The sequence below is a fragment of the Micropterus dolomieu genome, linkage group LG01 (genome assembly GCF_021292245.1).
Source record: "Micropterus dolomieu isolate WLL.071019.BEF.003 ecotype Adirondacks linkage group LG01, ASM2129224v1, whole genome shotgun sequence".
Classification (NCBI taxonomy): Eukaryota; Metazoa; Chordata; class Actinopteri; order Centrarchiformes; family Centrarchidae; genus Micropterus; species Micropterus dolomieu.
The window spans coordinates 903115-907917 of record NC_060150.1 but is presented as its reverse complement, the minus strand read 5'-3'; positions in this window follow the sequence as shown (position 1 = coordinate 907917).

Below are 4803 nucleotides of genomic sequence, written 5' to 3'. Positions count from 1 at the left end.
GATGTTAAGTTTGGAATTTTTTAATTCAACGTGGATAGATCTACAGTCTATCACACAGCAGAAATAACAATAATAACCAGTCAGTCTGCAGTTTTTCAGAATCAGAAGGAGCTTTATTGCAAAGTATTGTTTTACACATACATGGAATTTGCTTTGCTGATAAGGTGCTACAGGAAGACAGACATACAGATGACAAATAGATGTAGAAATATTTAAATATGTAATAAACAAATGCAAGTTATATAAGAATAACAGAAGAATAGAGAACAATAATACAACTGACAATATAAAAAAAAAATAAAAAATTTACAAAACAATTTACAATTAACAAAATAACAAATATGTGCAATGTGCCACTGGTTTGCACATCAAAGTACATGCCCAATTCATACAGCAAAGCATTATCTGAGCTCCTGGCAAAGAAACTGGATGTCCTAGGGCCACGAAAGCTGCGGTGGAAATGATGTATTACACTTCAAGCCCCCTCCAGCCAGTTTTAACTGCCGTTTTTGGTGAACGTTCTTTCTCAAAAAGAGAATGGGGGTGTGGTTAATTGTCGGACATAATACCATGACAACCAAACACTGGAGTGTTCATTAACGATATGCTGTGTTAACATCACTACACTGTAAAGTTTAGTACACTTTACTGTCTGGCAGGAGTAGCTATTACTTACCCATGACAGAAACTAATCGTTTCAGCGTATCAGCTGGGAGGTGGGAGGCTCCACTACCTGACAGTTGAGGGGTGCCTGTGTCACAACTACCCTCCAATTTTAACTGCACCTTAGTTACCACACACCTTATCTTTACTCCACCATACAACACTTCACAATCCATGACATACATCCAACACAAAACAATACATTTACAGAGGCAGGCAGAGGGGTTGAAGGAGTGGGGGAGATTCTCATTGGCCTCGTGCCCTGCCCCTGGAGGCCCGGGCGTGCTGTGGGGTTTGTGACGGCCTTGCCTGATCTGGGGTGGGCTGGGGGGATCGGGGCTCTCCTGGCGTGGGGGCCCGCTCTTGACCTAGGGATCTGGGGACTCGGGCTTGTGGCTTTTGCTCATTTCTGGGCGGGTGGTGTGTCCCTGGGCCTGGGGCCCCGTTGTCTCCTCTCCTCGCCTGGGCCCTCTTCGGCAGGGCTGGGGCTCCCGCTGCTTCCCCCTGCCAGCTCTCTCACAGTGGGGGCATTCGGGAGTTTTGTCGGGGTAGGTTTTGGTGCTCCTCCTTGGGGGTGTGCTTGACTGGGGGGGCTGGGCCCCCATCCAGGGATGAGATCGCCCTTGGGGGCTGCTGGCACTGCCTGCACTCTGGGGAGGGATGCCTCTGGCTGGGCTGGGGGACCGTTGGCCTGGTTCTCCCGCGTTATCGCTCCCTGGCGGCAGGGAGCTTCCCGGCACGGCTTTCTGCTGTTCTTCCTTGGGGCGGGGTACAGCTTCCCCCGGGACATGCGGTCTGGGGTCCTTTGCGCTTTGGGGGGTCGCGGGGTGCCCTGGCTTCTGGTGGTGGGGGGGGTCACTGCTCGGGTTGATCCGGTTGCGGTTTGGAGGGCTGCGGTGGGATTGTGGGGCGATTGTTGATGCATCTTGATGCCTTGTGCTTTTTCCCTGGGCAGGGTCTCTGAATGGCTGCTGGGTGTTTAGTTTGTGTATTGGAGTCCGGGGGAGGCATTTCTTCGTTGGCTGGGAGGGACCAGTTTGCCTCCCTGTTTTGCTTCGTTGGCCTCGGATCCATGCTTCCCCATTTCTCTGTCGGCCAGTTGTTGGACCCCTCTGGATACTGAGGCATATAATTAAGTTTTCGGGATGTGCAGTGTGGGTGCGGGGCAGGGCTGTGCTCCGGGTTGTTCTGGGCTTGTGCCTTGAGTTCTCGGCCCTTGACGGGTTGGGTGGGTTGGTGGTGGCATGCAGCTGAGCTGGTTGATTTTTCCTTGTTGCTGGTTTACCTGGTGTTGCACGGCGGCCGGGGGGTGTGCTGGGAATGGGGGATGTCGGCTGGCGCCGGCAGCCTTAGTTTTTTCCGGCGGTTGGGGGGACGGCCGTCTTTTATTGGCGGGTGCACGGTGACCGGTGCGGCGCGTTTGCTGCCGGGCTGGGACTTGCTGCTGGTCTTTCTCTCTGCTGGCTTTCGCTGTCGTGTTATTCCGCTTGCTCTCTCTCATTTGCCCGACCTCGCACGCGGGATTCGCCGTGGTCGGCCCGGGTTACGCTTCTTGCGTTCCGTCGGCATTACGTTGTCAACTGGCATTTAGGTCGGGGTCTTCCGCATTTGCATCGCGGTGCATCTGGGAGTCTTTGTTTTTTGATTGATTTTTTTCTTTTTTCTTTCTCCCACCCCTATTGGTTACAGGGGTTCTTGCCTGCCTGTTGCTGGGGTAGGTGTGGCACAGTCGTGGCGTCCCACTCTCACTAACGACTACATTCTTTAACAGGCTTATGCGCATACATGCACACAGACACACACACAGTCTCACACATAGACACAAACAAATTTAGGTTGTCCCTGGTAGAATTATTCCTGATGCTTTTCTTTCAGTTACTTATTTAATTATTATTCCAGCTCTCGTGGCTGTGCTGTGTTGCTTATTTAGTGTGCTAAATAAGTGTGCTGGACTGTTTCTTGTTTTCATTTTTCTCTTAGTTGTCTTACTATGTCAGCTGTTTATTGCTGCTGTTCGGCTGGTTGTCTTTTACTATTATTATTATTTTTATTGTTTGTTGTTTTTCTCCTCCCCAAGCCCCCCTCTCTGTTCTATTGCAGGTTTCGTTGCTTTCTGCAATTGGTGCAGGTCTTGTCCTTTCTCTGTGCTGTCTGTTTGTGCACCCCCATCCCCGGAGTATAAAGGAGTATATTAATACTCTCTTGTTAAAGTAAAATCTGTCTGGCACAATATGGTATCCAAGTCATCATTCTCTATACCAGGCTGCTGGGCAGGACAAAAAAAAAAAGAAGCTAACTTTCTGCAATAACTATGCTAGCTAACTACACCTGTCTAACTACAACTTAATTAACTTAGCTAACCAAACTAGAAAGACTAACCAACCATCAGACACAGAGAGACATACCTACTGTAAATTCTAAGTAAATCACATGATGATTGGTTAGCTAGCTCACAACGATGTTTATCGGTTTGATGCTCTGACTTAACGAGGCGTGACGGCGCAACAGTTTAACGAGGCATGACAGTGTGCCTGCGCAAGCTTGAAGAATGACGTATGACTTATGGAATTACTCTAGTTATACGTGTAGCACCCCGCTAAATATATAGATTGTTTCCTCTGTGTTCTGCTAATAGAAATATAGTATATCCTGAAATATAGGCCAGTTCAATTGTCCCTGGTGTGTAATACATTTTTGTATTAATATGTTTTAATTATGTTTTGTGAGGTGTTCAAATATTCTATGTTGTGAGTAGCCCTTGAACCTCCCAGGTCATTTTCTTTTGTATTGGGTGGCCAGGTGTCAGTTTTGTTCATTATCCAATCAGACCCAATCAGAAAGCAGTTTTGCAGTCTACCGGGTTTTGAGGGGGCGGGACTAAAAAAGGAAAAACTGGAAAAGAAACGGAGACGGAAAAAAAGACGAAGCCGAGGAAAGAAGATAGATACGAGGTTGTAAGTTCCGTAGGATTAATAATATTACTTGTCCTAAAAGTTAAGCGGCAGGAGATTTTTTTTGTCAGTGTGAGACCTGTTAACACAGGAGAGTGAGCTGTGTTTTGGAGCTGGTTAAATCGGCCACGGAGATTCTACTGAAGTGGAGCTAATGCCATAGCCACGTGCAAACTGCTACTACATAGCTAGAAACCTATTTTTGTCGCCGAGTTTCTGAGTGAGTATGGACATTGCGAATTGTAATGGAATTCACATCATTAGACAAAATATGGTAAAGCTCATTAGTGTTTGTGAATTTCTGGCCAGTGTGCGTCGGATGCTGCCACCCATGCTGCTGCAGTAGATGTGCTCAGGACTTGCCGTTGCAGGGTGGAGGTGTCTGTGTTTTTGTGCACGGACGGAGCCTCAGGACGGGGTTCTTCATTGTGCATCTCTCCACTGGACAGAAGGGTTCGGAAGGACTGTCACTATAAGCTTTCTGTTACCAAGGAACCCTAAGTACAGAAAATATTTTTCTGGGAGGTTGCAACTGAGCTCCAACAAGCGCGCCAACGTTGTGGTACCACAAACTGAGGAAAAAAACCCGGGTATTGTTCAGTAATTTCATTTGGACCATGGGGACATTTTAAAAGGGCAACTCACCTGGTTCTGGAAATGAACATAAATATATTTTTGTGTACAACATTCAAGTTTGTGGTCTGATTTATATGTGTGCGATGGTAATGTGATTTGTGTGATTTTTGCAAACAAGAGTAAGAGTTATAGGGGCTAAATATATGTGCATGGGGGTTTTATGCTCGCAAGAAAAAAAACATACCACAACAGTATAGCTATATTTAAGCTAACCAGGCCTCTCTGCACCCTAGCCAGTATCGCAAGCCAAAGTTGTTAGTTGCTGTAAATACATCCCAAGTTAAATTCTAGTAAACCCTCACCAATTCATTCCCCATGCACATGATAAATCCCAAAAAAAAACCAAGTGGAATTGAGTGGGAGGGCTACATACGTCACCACCCCGTTTTAACAACTAAGCAACTTTTGCAACTTTGAGCACAAAATTAAGCTATTTGTCAAAAAATATTTTGCGAACTATGTGGATAAACAACATTGTAAGGAAATGACTCCGAAAAATGTGAAATATCATAGAAATGTCAAAATAAACGGGGGGGGGGGGGGGGGGGGGATA